Here is a 15263-nt window from a genome sequence, read left to right on the forward strand (position 1 = left end):
ATGGGTGCAATCCACCATGGTGCTGGGAACCAAACCTGGGTCCTCTACAAGAGCAACAAGTGCTGTTCAGCATGGATCCCCCTCTCTGTCCCTAGCTGCACGTGGTGACTCATAGCTATGTTCCCAGCATTCGGGAGACTGAAGTAAGAGGGTTGTTGCAAGTTTGAGGTTGGCCCAGGCTACTCAGTGAGTTCCCAGAATGAGAACCTGTTTGAAATGAAAGAACAGAATGAGAAGGGTAGAGGGAAGGAGGAGGAAGAGGAGGAGTAGGAAGAGGAAGAAGAGGAGGAGGAAGAGGAGGAGGAAAAGGAGGAGGAAGGAGGAAGAGGAAGAGGAAGAGAAAAAGAGGAGAGCGACAGCTCAGTGACAGAGCATTTGCTTAGCATGTGAGCAGTCATAGGATTAATCTCCAGTACTACAAAATACACTAGCAGCAGAAACAGTAGTAACAGTCATGTAATTGTGCATACCATAGCTGACTTTAGGGGGTATGCATTTTTTCAAACTGATAGTGCCATGTGCAGGAACTATGGATCTCCTTGATGACAAGTGTACAAGCAAGATGCATGTTAACTCTTGATTTCATCTTTCTAAATCATCTTATTTTATTTTTTATTTTCTGATACTTTAAAATAACTGCTAACTTAGTACTCTATATTTTTGGTTGGGAGCCTAGCCTTTAACGGCTGAGCCATCTCTCCAGCCCATAACTTAGTACTCATAAGGAATTCTTCTGATAAGATTTTTCTGACCTCTCTACTCTACAGCCCAAGAGTTAATTATTTTCTACCACATATGTTACTTTTGCATTTATGATCCTGACTGACTTCTTACCTTGATAAGCTAGGAGACTTGGATCTATTAATGAGTAAACAAGGGCTGGAGAGATAGCTCAGAGGTTAAGAGCGCTGGTGGATCTTCCGAAGGTCCTGAGTTCAACTCCTAGCAACCACATGGTGGCTCACAACCATCTATAATGAGATCTGGTGCCCTCTTCTGGTGGGCAGGCTCATATTTAGGCAGGATGTTATATACATAATAAATAAATACATTAAAAAAAATGAGTAAACAAAGAAAATATAGTGTTTGCATCCATATGTATAAGCACACATACAAACACACAATGAGATAAACAAATTTTAATAGTTGGACACACATCTCTTTGGAAACAAAACAGACTATTACAGAAAACCACAAACCAATCAAAATGCAGATCTGTAGAGCCCAGCCCCGACTTCTACAGTACAACACCCATACCCAAAGATAGAGATCACTAACATGACGGCCTAACAGGAGCTGAGCAAGGACAGTAGACATGCCACCTTTAAGGGACAGGGAAGAGCCAGGGTGCTTCAACCCTACACAAAGAGCTATATGAAACTAAGAAATGCTGAGACCAGAAGCAGTCTTCCTCAAGGAGAAGCACACCAATTGGTTATCCAAAACCAAATGGTCAGTCCTGAAGACATGTAAATACAAGTAACCATATATAGACTGATTAGGTTGTATTTATGTATTTAGGAGCATACACACACACACACACACACACACACACACACACACACACACCAATAATTAATGAAAATATAGACAGACTATGAATTTGAAAGAGAGCAAGAAGGGATATATGGGAGGGTCTGGAAGGAAGAAGGGAAGGGGGAATAACAAAATTATATTATATTCTTTAAAAATAAACCTGAACACAGAGGAAAACAGAAGAGACAGCTAAAAGAAATACACAGCAACTTATGAAAATAGAGATGGGAGAATATGGCAGCGGGGTAGAAAAATGAAAAAGATGGGTCAAAGGATATAAGATAGCAGCTATGGCTGGCAAGAGCACGCAGTGGGCGAAGACACTTGCCGCCAAGCCCAATAACCTGAACTTGGTCCTTAGGACTTACAGGGCAAAACTGAACCTATGCAGACTGTCCACATGGGCACTTGAGTGCCCACACATACTAAAAAAAACCTTCTAAATGTAATAAAAGGTTACTAAAATAAGATAAAATAGCACATGTATAAGATGAACCGGTCTAGAGACTTAATATATAAAATGAGAAATACAGTAAATTAAATTGTAAGCTAGTAGAAATTTTTGTTAAATTACATACATTTTAGCTTCTCTAGTTACAAAAAGTGCCATGTGGATAACAGACATGTTTACTGAATGCTTGTAATATGTAAGCCTCTGCTCTAGGCAATAATCTGCTTCACTCACTATATATATCCCATAAAATATCACTTTGTAAACCCCAAGTACACAATATAGCGATTTTTGAAACAGGCCTTTTAAACAAAGGATGGGTCAAACAGTCTAAAACTTGACACTCTCGGCCCGCATGTTTGTCTAGACAGCTGAACTTTTCTCAGTGCAAAAGAAGTACAAAAATGAATATCAAAGGCCCAAAGCAGGTTGTTTTCAGCCTGCCTCTTCATGAACTGGTTTCCTGACCTAAGTGGGCTCTCCTCTCATGACAGCTTGCTTAGAATGTGGCTATTCTTTGGGTCTGCAGGGAGGGGACAGCCTTTAGCAACTCCTAAACATTACAGTGAAAGAGGAAAATGTATCCTAAGAGGCAGTTAAAATGTAAATAAATTTAAGGGGGAAATAGTTCTTAGAACTGCTGGGTGAGGTGGAAATCATGAAGGAGGTGCTATGTGACTTTTAAGTATGGGTATTATTTGAGCATGGGAACTAGAAAGAATGGGCATTTGAGGCAGAAAATGGGATTAACAGAAGAAAAAAATTATGTTGTTAAAGAGGAAATCAAACTAACATTTATTTGATGTTAGTAATATGCTAGGTTCTGCCGGATGTGGTGTAGCATACCTTTAATCACAGCATTCCAGAGGCAGGCAGACCTCTGAGTTCAAGCCCATCCTGTTCTATACCATGAGTTCCAGGATACCCAGGGCTACAACCCCTACTCCACCCACCCCCCCAGGAGATTAAAAAGTATGCTGGTGTCTATTCCACATGCAATTACTTAGTTGGTACAATATTCATTCAATGGGGGGAGGAGCATGCAAAGTTTCTAAAAGGCTGAGTGACCTGCCTAAGTCAAAAGTCAAAGGTTACACAAGCAGGAAGTGATAAATCATATTTTAAACTATAGGTCTGGCTGATTTCAAGGCCTAACTCCTTCCATACGGCTAGAAAAGTATGCCGAACCAACTCATGGTGGTCATAAATGCCAGGCTATATGGCCGAGGATGAACTGTAATTACCAACGTAAAGAAAATGGATTTTGAGGAAAAATTTTACTCACACACTTACTATCTGTTGTTTGCTGGGTGCTAGACAACAGAGTATAAAGACAGACAGTCTCTATTTTGTATCTCAGTGCTACATCTCACTTAGTGGCCTTGCTAGGCCTCAGTGGGAGAGGATGAGCTCAGTGCTGCTGTGACTTGGGATGCCGAGGGTGTTGGTACCCCTTGGGGGCCGCCCTTTCTCTGAGAAGAGAGGGAAATGGGGAAGGGGCTGTGAGGGTGGGACCAGGAGAAGAGGAGGGAAGGAGGCTGGGATCAGGGTATAAAATGATTATATAAACAGACAAATGGGAGAAAAAAAAAAAAGAACTGGAATAAAAGATATATTGTATGATACAAGAATCTATTTCAATAAAAACAATTTTAAAATAAAAGAAAAATTAAAATCAAACTCCAAGTAATCAAGAAAGACTTATTAAACTGTAACATGCATAATATGATTAATAAATAGTACCCATAAACACCAATGCTTTCCTGTACTCACATCTGATTACTGATTGCACCTCTTTCCCAGATGTAATCACCATAGATTACTTCTAGTCCTTGTTTGTTTAATGGGAATTACTTCAGAAATCAATCTGTGCAATATCTTTCTTATTCTCCTTTCTTTCTAGCTATGTCTTTATTTAGCCTCTATATGTGGTGCTGGGAATTAAACTCAGGCCCTTGCATATTCTAGGCACATGCTCTACTACTGAGCTACACCTTAGCCCCTATTTCTGCTCTTTAATATTATATGGGTGCTTTTCTTTAATGCATGTATGTGCACCACATGTGTGCAGTGTCACACAGAGGCAGAAAGGGGTCATCACACCTCCTGAATCTGGGGAGCTCTATCACTTAGACTTAGTAGCACTAGAAAAACACCTTTATTTGGTGGTGTAGGGTTTTATTTGGGGGGTTGTGTTTGTTTGTTTTGTTTTGTTTGTTTTTGAGAGGGGGTTTCTTTGTGTAACTCTGGTTGTCCTGGAACTTGCTTTGTAGACCAGACTAGCCTGTGCCTCCTGAACGCTGGGACTAAAGGTGTATACCACCATGCCTGGCTGGGAAAGCTTCTCATAATCTGATATTCCAGGATATTTTCTGATTATGGCTGCCCATTTTAATTTCCATTAACTCAACTCTTTGCTCTTATGAAGATCGTGTGTGTGTGTGTGTAAACGCGTTGACCAATGTGACTGTGGGAAAATATGATTATAATCTCTTTTTACTGACTTCTTTTTTTTGTTTGTTTGTTTGTTTTTTGTTTTTCGAGACAGGGTTTCTCTGTGTAGCCTTGGCCATCCTGGACTCACTTTGTAGACCAGGCTGGCCTCGAACTCACAACGATCCACCTGCCTCTGCCTCCCAAGTGCTGGGATTAAAGGTGTGCGCCACCACGCCCAGCCATTTACTGACTTCTTTAGTTAGGAAAAACTTTATTCTTCACAATGCAACTGCCCAGAGTTCAGGAAAAACTATCCTTCCTATTCCATACTTTTTCATTAACTACATCAAAGGCATTTATATAGTCCCTTCTGGGGAAAACTTTCAATTAGCAATAGTCACACCTTGGACAAAAACCACAGCCTATGATATTGCTGCTGCACAAAGCTTATATAGCCCCTCTCCAATGTCCACAGTAGCTCCTGTGTCCTCTTGTGTTGAAAATAAGTGAAATTCCTTCTCTAATTCTTCTGTTCAACAGAAGAATGGCTTTGCTTTCTCTCGCTTCTCAAGAACCCAGGCTCATCTTGGGGGTTCAGAATTGATTTGAGGAGCAAGGGAACCAAAACCAACACATGGAACATATTGTTGAGCAAGAGGTGCCATCTTCTGTCAGGGGTGCTGAATCTAGAGTGCTGACATGAGCAGGGACCAAGAAGGAGCTGGAAATACGACCTGTTTTCTGGAGAGAGATCTGGACTATTGACATATAGAAGGAAGAAAAAAAATATATATGTATATTTGTTGTCATAATGAATGCAGTTTCATAGGAAGAATGTATACTATTATTTGGGGGAGGTGAGCGGGCGGAGATTGAGGAAAGAATCCCAGAAAGACTAACATTTCAGATGTGCAAATAGAAACTAAAGATCACAGGAGATAGCTGGATTGTTCTTAGAAGTCAAAGAGGAGAGCATGCTTACAGTGTCAAACACATCAGGCAGGATCCAATACAATAAAGACGGAAAAGCACGTAGCCAAAGTATGCAGCTGGAGCTCACTGATGACACATGACATCTTGAAAAACAAGTCCAACTCAATGCTTCTGAAAAACAAGGCTTCATTACCAAGTGTGTGAGCGAACTTGCTGCACATGATGGGATTCTCTTTTTAAAGAGATTTGGGACTAAGTGTACCCAAATTCTGAAAAGTCTGCATTTGACAACATTGTACCCTCCACCAGAGCAATCTGTTGGTGTCACATTCTAATGAACTCAATGTTTCCCAAGTTTCTTTGGCCACAGAGCCTTTGTGACCTAACACCTAACACCTATTAACAGCTCTAGACTACACGCTTTGTGACCTAACACCTATTAACAGCTCTAGACTACACGCTTTGTGGCCTAACACCTATTAACAGCTCTAGACTATTCGCTTACACGCTAAAGCACATGACCTGAAATCTCAGGTATACGCTTACTGGCTGGGTAGCCCTGGCTAAGGTGCTGCCTTACAGACTATGGAGTCCCTGGGGTGGAGACAAAGCTCAGTGGACAAAGTACCTGTAGCACAAGCATGAAGCCAGGAGTCAGAACCCCCAACACCCACATAAAAGACAAATGTGGATGTGCACCCCAGTAACTTGTGTTGTGAGGAAGAGATGATTGCATCTTTGGGGTTCAACAGGTGGTTAATCTAACAAAAGTAATGAACTCTTGATTCAGTGAATGGTAGTGACTGAGAATACAAGGTGAGGAGGGACTGGTGTGATGGATCAGAGGATAAAGGTGCTTTGTCACTAGATCTGAATTTAATCTCCAAAACCCATGTGATGAAAGAACTGAGTCCAACAATGTTGTCTTATCTCTACATGGGTGCCACACTGTCCATGCATACATGCACAAGCATACACACACACACACACAAACACTCTCTCTCTCTCTCTCTCTCTCTCTCTCTCTATATATATATATATATATATATATATATATATTACTTTTTTAAAAAACAAGATGAAGCAGTACATAGCGGCACATGCCTTTAATGCCAGCATTTGAGAGGCAGAGATAGGCAGATCTCTATGAGTTCGAGATGGCCAGCTTGGTCTACATAGCAAGTTCTAGGCCATCCAGAGCTACAATGAGACCCTGTCTCAAAAGCAAACAAATAATAGGGTAGAGAAAGATAAAGACATCCAGTGCCAACCTCTGGACTCCACATGCACATAAACACACATACACACACACACACAGAGTTAAGCATGTAGTCACTTATTCTATTCAATGGTACTAATAGCATAAGCCTAAATGAATTATAGATTTATCAGCACGGTGGTGGTAGCACACGCCTTTAATCACAGCACTTGGGAGGCAGAGGCAGGCTAGGCTGGTCTCTATGATTTCAAAGTCAGCCTGGTCTAGAGTGAGTTCCAGGACAGCCAAGGTGATGCAGAGAAATACTGTCTAAAAAAAAAAAAAAAAAAGAATTATCATGAGGTGATCATGGAATAATAGATGTAAAATATCTAATGATATTTGAAGTGGTTATTGTGGTAATGATGTGGCAGTAACTAGGAGTAAAAGGCAAACTATGATATAGGTAGTATAGTTTTTAAGGAATAAACAAAGGGTTGTGAGAAAGTTACAGTCTATCTCTGGAGACTCATAAAACAGGGAAACAATGTGATGAGGGAAGGGGTGGACGATATGGGAGTGGGAAGTAAGAGGCAACCTTTATATTATATACGTCCATTTGATTTGTTTTTATCCTTTAACTCTAATCAAGCAAGTGAAAGTCCTATATAAAAAGGGCTTCAAGTCTTTGAAGAAGGAAATTGAAGAACCTATCAGAAGATGGAAAGATCTCCCATGTTCATGGATCAGTAGGATTAATATAGTAAAAGTGGCCATTCTACCAAAAGTAATCTACAGACTCAATACAGTTCCCATTAAAATTCCAACACAATTCTTTATAAACCTTGAAAGAAAAATCCTTAACTTCATGTGGAAAAATGAAAAGCCCAGGATAGCTAAAACAACTCTGTACAACAAAAGAACTTCTGAAGATATCACCATGCCTGATGAAGCAGTACTACAGAGCAATAGTAATAAACACTGCATTGCACTGGCATAAAACCAGACGGGTTCATCAATGGAATCAAGTTGAAGACCCAGAAATAAACCTACATGCCTACAGACATCTGTTTTTTGCCAAAGAAGCCAAACCACACAATGAAAAAAAGGCAGCATCTTCAACAAATGGTGCTGGCCTAACTGGATATCTACATGCAGTAGAATGCAAATAGATCCATATTTATCACCCTGCACAAAACTAAAGGCCAAGTGGATCAAAGACTTCAACATAAAATCAGATACGTTAAATCTAATAGAAGAAAAAATGGGAAAGAGCTTTGAACTTATTGGCCCAGGAGACAACTTCTTGAACAGAACACCAACATCTCAGGCTCTACGATCAACAATGAATAAATGGGACCTCATGAAACTGAAAAGTAATGCAAAGGACACGGTCAACAGGACAGAACGACAGCCTACAGCCTGGAAAAGATGTTCACTAACCCCACATCTGAGAGAGGGCTAATCTCCATAATATAAAAAGAACTCTAGAAATTAGACAACAAACCAAATAGCCCACTTAAAAAACAGGGTTCAGAGCTAAACAGAAAATTTTTAAGAGGGGAAGCTCAAATGGCCAAGAAACAAAGAAATGCAAATCAAAATGACCTTGAGATTTTATCTTACACCCATCAGAAAGGCTAAGATCAAAATCTCAAGGGACAGCACATGCTGGCAAGGATGTGGAGCAAGGGGAACACTCCTCCATTGTTGTTGGGAGTGCAATCTTGTACAACCACTGTGGAAATGAATCAGGAGGTTTCTCAGAAAATTGTGTCTCTACCTCAAGACCCAACTAACCAATCCTGGGCATACACCCAAAAGATATTCCACCATTCCACAAGGACACTTGCTCAACTAAGTTCATAGCAGCTTATTTTGTAATATCAAGAAACTGGAAACAACCTAAATGTCCCTCAACCAAAGATTAGATAAAGAAAATGTGGTATATTTACACAATGGAATACTACTCACCTATTAAAAACAAAGCTATCATGCAACTCGCAGGCAAATGGATGGAACTAGAAAAGATCATCCTGAGTAAGGTAACCAAGACATGGTATGACCTCACTTATAAGTGGATATTAGCCATAAAGTACAGGGTAACCATGCTACATTCCACAGACCCAAAGAAGCCAAGGAGGATCCCAGGGAGGATGCTTGAATTTCACTCAGAAGTAGAAATAAAATAGACATCTGAAGTAGATGGAGGGAGGGAGCTGGGGAGGAGAGAGGCTGGGGAGGGTAGTGAGGTGGGGATCAGGTGTGGCAAAGGTATCTTGGCGGGACAGAGAGAACGGAAATAGGTGGAGGGACATCTGTGGGACAGGGGAGGCTCCCAGGAGTCCATGGGGGCAGGGGTGACCCTAGCTGAGACTCCTAGCAGTGGTGGTTAAGGAGCCTGAAGTCGCCACCTCCTGTAGCTACGTGGGACTTCAGTGGAGGGAGAGCAGTAGCAACCCACCCATAAAACCTTCGGCCCAAACTTTGTCTGCACACAAGAAGTATAGGGATAAAAATGGAGCAGAGTTTGAGAGAATGGCTAACCAATGACTGGCCCAACTTGAGACCAACCCCTGTCACTATTAATGATACTTTGCTGTGCTGGCAGACAGGAGCTTAGCATGGCTGTCCTCTGAGAGGCTTCATCCAGCAGCTGATGGAAACAGATGCAGAGACCCACAGTCAAACAACAGGCCTAGGCCGGGAGTCTTGTGAAAGAGTGGGAAGAAAGATAGAGGGAGCTCTAGGGGTTAAAGGACACCATATTTTTTAAGTTTTTAAATTTTTTAATACTTCTTTATTTTATGGCTATAATTATATATATATATATATATATAATGCATGTATAATATATAATGCATGTATATTTGTTCATTATGTGTATACCTGGTGCCCTGAAGAGGGTACAAAAGGCATCAGTCACCTGGAACTAGAGTTACAGACAGCTGTGAGCTGCCATGTAGGTTCTGGGAGTTAAATCTGGGTCCTCTAGAAGAACAGTATGTGCTCTGACCCCCTAAACCATATCTTCTGCCTCATATCCTGTCATATTTACTAGTCATTTAAAACAACTGTTAACAATTTTTATTTTTTACTGTATGTGTATGGGTGTTTTATATGAGCCCTGTGTATGCAGTGCCACAGAAGGCAAGAGAGCACATCAGATCTCCTTGGTCTAGAGTTACAGACAATGGTGAGCCGCTGTGTGGATGCTAGGAATCCTATTCAGGTCCTCCGGAAGAGCAGTCAGTGCACTCAACCACTGAGCCATCTCTCCAGCCCCCGGTTAGCAATTTTTAAATGATTTCAGTATTGGTCATAGGAAGGCTTAAACATTGTGATCTTTCAATGGTCTGAAATGGAAGAGAAACTAGTGATCTTCATCAAAGGGCAAAGACTGAGATAATGAAAGCTAAGGTGGGCAGCCACAATCAGAGAAAAGCCTGGAGTATCAGAGTATGAAAAGTGTTTTCCTAGTGCTACGAAGTCTAGGAGGTAGGACATCCAAAGCCTGCTTCTCTCCGAAGATCGTCACCGTCTCCTCAAGGGACACGTTTTTAGAGCCTCAGTTATGAGACAGGAAGGGAGTCATATGTGGGAACAGAACGTTCAGGAGACAGCAGTTTGTTTTCCTGTGGTAGTGACGGCCCTGAGGGATTGCCAGGCCATTTCTGAGGCTGACCTGCTGCTCCTGTGACAGCTCCATGTAAACGTGAGCCTTCTGATCTTTCTGTGCACTTCTGCCCTGGTCCCCAACACTTGCCGTCCCCAGCGTCCAACAGCCTGAAAGCTCCTGTCAAGCCTTCCTTACGGCCTGTCTCCATGCCTTCTCCCTTGCTGTCCCTTCCACCTGGAACAGCCACCCACCTGCTGCCACCGCAGTCTCTGTTTCTAGAGCTAAAAGTCTCACCTCCTCCCCCAGATTCTTCTGCAACTAAACCAACTAAGATACCGACTCACAGCCATGCCACCCACACATCAACATTACTGCCTTGTCAGCACCAGACAGGAGTGAGGCTCACATGTCCAGGGACTCAGAGGACACAAGGATGACCCTGAATTATCAATACCTTAAGCCTCTGACAATTTTATAGTAATGGCACAAGTGTAGCTGGCTTTCTATGGTAGTGCCCCAAAATCTGTTTAATACTGAGCAGTAACAGCTCAATATTAATTACTCTAAACATATGGGGAACACTCAAACAACAGAGAAATGCAAATTCTAAAAGTCAGACACGATTCTTTGGTCAAACTAACAAAAATGTTAATACTCAAAGCCAGCCTGCACATTTAGACACTCAAAGCACAAACTGGAAAACATTTTATAAAACAAATCAGGAATTCATCAATCCTTCAAAGACAATATATTCCTAGCTCATCCATTTATTTTATTATTTTAAGATGAGTTAAAGAAATAAACAGAAATAAAAATAGATTTCTAACCCACTCCCAAAATAAAATCAGGGCAGGGTGGTACTACTTTTAATGCCACACTTTTAATCCCGCACTCAGGAGGCAGAGACAGGCAGATTTCTGAGTTAGGAACAAGCCTGGTCTATGGAGTGAGTTCCAGGATTGCCAAGGCTACACAGAGAAACCCTGTCTCAAAAACTGAAAAAGAAAATAGATTTCTATCACAACATTTACAAAAACCTTATTCTTGACAATGTAGATGAGATGCCATTATATTGTGAGGCATTATTAATCTACTAAATAAGGCTTTAATTAAAAAAAATTCCAACCAGAATAAAGCTTACATAACTGAGAAAACAGAAAACCACTCCTACTATAATCTTGTAGATAATACAACACTGTAATCAGTCAACAAACATATTTAAATATGTATCACAAAAGAAAGCACAATTAATGTGAATGGTTAATATTCTGCTGTTACTAACTTTAGGGGCTAGACCCTGGGAAACAAGACAAGTTAGAAGCACACTGTGGTAGTTTGAATGAGAACTGTGTCCTGTCCCACCCCCACCCCACCCTCCGCCCTGCACACTTATTTAAATACTAAGTCTCCAAGACTCAGACTTTTGTTTTTGTTTTGTTTTGTTTTTTGAGACAGGGTCTCTCTGTGTTAGCCTTGGCTGTCCTGGACTCGCTTTTGTAGACCAGGCTAGCCTTGAACTCACAACGATCTACCTGCCTCTGCCTCTGCCTCCCAAGTGCTGGGACTAAAGGTGTGCGCCACCACGTCCGGCTAATACTAAGTCTCCAATTGTGGTGCTGTCTGGGGAGGTTATAGAGCTTTTAGGAGTGGAGCCTTGCTGAAAGAAGTATATCACTGGGTGGGCTCTGTGAGTTTATAGCTTTGCCTCACTTCCAGTGCCCTCTCTCTATTTCCTGTTTACAGCTGAGCTATGACTTTCAGCTTCCTGGTCTTGCCATCTGCCTTGCTCAACAGCTATCCAGCCCTTTGGAACCAAACCACAGCCAAATTAGCTCTTCCTTAAATATAGTATCTATCACAACAGAAACGTGATTTATACATGAAGGCATTTGGGAAATAAAGGGCATTTTCAGCTAGTGAAATAACTAAAAATGATTCGCTAGTCATTCTTTGTTGTATTCTGTATCAGGCAATACTGAACCTAATACAGCCCTTACATTCTAGGAACTTTCACAAGTTTGTTTGTTTTTGCTTTTTAAGGAAGGCATGTCAGCAAATAATAACCCCATAATCTCCAAATAGGTTGTCACAGGTTCTGGAGACATTCTCCAAACACCTCACACTTGGCTGGGTCTTAAAAGACATGGATGAAAAGCTACCTGGACGAAGTAAGAGAAAATTCCAGATACAAGAAACAGCAAGTGCAAAGTCACTGAGAATTTTAAAAAAATAAATCATTCTGTGTTTTCCCAGTATCAATTAATGATTTCCAAACCACCTTATGTTAAGGGCCTGGTTTTTTATTCCCAGGGTCATGATCTGGTAGTTTGGGTTCAGACAAAACTGTCAGTGAGACAGGGTCTTCATGTGCCTGATGTCATGGCAACTGAAATTGTCTCTGAAGGCTCGCTTTCAATTTATTACTTATTTTATCAAAGACTAAAATGAACAGTTCCCAGGCTGTGCTGATCCATGACTCACACTCTGAACTGCGTAGAGCTAGACCAGAAGGAATTTACTGTATCATGGAAACAATGTGGAGCCACTGAAGTGTGTACTTTTTTTCTTTCCTCATATTCTTTTCTAAAGTCGTGGCTTTTCAGGATAATTTGCCATGCTAAGAGAAAGTTACTATTGTTCTCTTTATTTTATAAATTAGAAAACTAGGGTTTTTTTTTAATTTTTTATATTTCCTCACAATGATACACTGAGAAAATACTGGCAACACATATAACAAAGAGTTAATTTTCCTAAAACAAAAAACTCAGAGAATTAATAAGAAAAAAATAATTTCATAGAAATAGAGAAAGAATAGATTAGTCACACAAAACAATTTATAATTAGCCTTTTTATGTAAGAAAAAACGTTCAACTTTATACAAGTGAGAAACGTATTAAACTACTATGACATTACTACCTAAAAGAATACCAAAACCCCAAAAGTTTGACAAATCACCCTATTGGTGGGTTAAGAAAGGAAAGTAACCCTGGCATGACTAGCAGGCGACTAGGCTGCACATGACTAGCAGGCGACTAGGCTGCGGCATGCCCTACAGGAGGTGCAGACCCCTTTGGGCGTCCCTCACACTGCTCGTTGAGTTAGGGGGATTGGTGAAGTGCTTCAACATGGCAAACATGAGCAAGATGACTGGCGTCTGAATTCTCGGGGTGGAGGCAGACCTGCAGAGCCATTTGCTACGTTCCCGCTGACTCCTCACTTTCCTTTCCCTTCACCATTGTCACTGGCAATGCTGGCCGCTCCATCAGCCCAGATTACAGAAGGCAACTTAAAGCAGACCTCTGTCCTTCATGTAAGTCATTGATGAGTAACAACGTAGTAACTTACACTCATGTGAAATGACCAAGATAAAAGGTTCTCATTTCTAGCTTGGCTTGTCACTCAAAAATAAGAGCAACAGAGCATATTACATAGAACATATTACAGCATGCAAATTAAAATGTGAAAAGCATAACAAATTAACAACTGGCATCTAAGAATATTTATTAATGATAAAAAAAAAACATTTTTAAAGGTAGCATTTTTAAATACAGACTTTTAATCCCAACATACAGAAGGCTGATGGAGGAAGAGCATATGTTTGAGGCCAGCCTGGCCTGCATAACAAGACCTTGATGCAAAAAAACCAAAATCAGCAAATTCAAATTTTAACAAATTTAAATGTTATGTTTTGTAGGCTGGGTGTAATAGCACATTATACAACCCTAGTATTCTCCAGAGGTTTACACAAAAATATTGAAAGTTTGAGACTAGCCTAGAATACATAGGAAACTCCAAGCTAGCAAAGGCTACAAAGTGAGATCATACCTTAAAAACAATCCACAAAATTATGTCTGTGTGTGTATGTCTGTGTGTGTCTCTGTGTATGTGTGTCTGTGTGTGTGTGTCTGTGTGTGTGTGTCTGTGTGTGTGATGGTGTATAAAGGTTAACTAGAATAATTTATAGAAATAAATTATAATATAACAGATACACTAGAGAACCTGTGAGTCTTACTTAATTGAACTAATAGGTGAAAAGGAAAATTTTCTTATACTGGAACACCCACTCCTCACTGTAGAAAGGATGGTGGAAACAAAGTCAGCATCTACAATACCACCGGCCGCCCCAGACAGGTGCCATCACTAGTAGGCCCGGAGCTGAAGAGGAAGAAGACAGCAGCGTAGTCTCGGAGGCTCTCACTACGAAGGGAAAGAGCTGGAGGGGTGGGGGCCTGTCGGGGGGTGGGGGACGGACGGACCTGAGGGATACAAACTTAACCAACACCAAGGCTAATATCAAACCCGGCAGGGCAGGTTCGCACAGGTACTTCTTTTGTAATCCCTATCAAGTATGCGTGGCCTGAGCCTGACATCAGGACACACAGAGTGGACCCACGCTACAGAATGAAAGCCTTCACCATTTAAAACCGTGAGGACAACAAAGGCAGAGAACTGCTCCAGGCTGAAGGAGACAGTGGCCATTGGACTCTGGGTCAGAAGGGAAAGAGAGACCTTGTAGGAGCAGCTGGCAAATTTGTGTGGTGTCCTGATGCCAGTGCTGTTACTGGTGTTTTCTATTAGTGCGATTATGGTTATTCAGAGGAGTGACCTTATTTTTTAGGGGTGGATACGAGTATTTAAATGTGGCCGAATCTCTTGTCTGCAACTTTCTCTTAAGTGATTCAGAGGAAGACTGGTCGCACTAGAGGGAAGAGAATGAAGAAAATGTGCAGCGCAGGCGGACATGGCATTCGATGGCGGGGTATGACTGCACCAGAACTTTCCTTAGGTTTCAAATTAATCTCTAAAGGGTGTGTGTACACATGTGAGCATGTGTGAGGTTTCTAATGTCTGCCGAGCTTTACACTAGTAACTGCTGCTGCCTGCAGACTGCCTGTCTCTGATGCACAGATAAGGACATGCTTTGCTAAGAGAACTTTTAACGATAGAAATAAAAAGAAAAATTTTGTCCTGGTGAGTTTTATGTCAACTTGATGAAAACAAAGTTATCTGGGAGGAGAAACCTCACACTGTAGACAAGCCGGCAGGGGATGTTCTTGGCTAACGGTGGCCATGGACAGGCCCAAGCTCCT

General features: G+C 41.2%; 1 protein-coding gene across 1 annotated transcript in view; it reads right to left on the minus strand.

The window, feature by feature from the left end:
- The window catches only part of Unc13b (unc-13 homolog B), a 207861-nt gene that overhangs the window by 66842 nt on the left and 125756 nt on the right, over positions 1 to 15263 (minus strand). The gene's annotated exons all lie outside the window — the stretch shown is intronic.

The sequence above is a fragment of the Acomys russatus genome, chromosome 2 (genome assembly GCF_903995435.1).
Source record: "Acomys russatus chromosome 2, mAcoRus1.1, whole genome shotgun sequence".
In the NCBI taxonomy this organism is placed as follows: domain Eukaryota; kingdom Metazoa; phylum Chordata; class Mammalia; order Rodentia; family Muridae; genus Acomys; species Acomys russatus.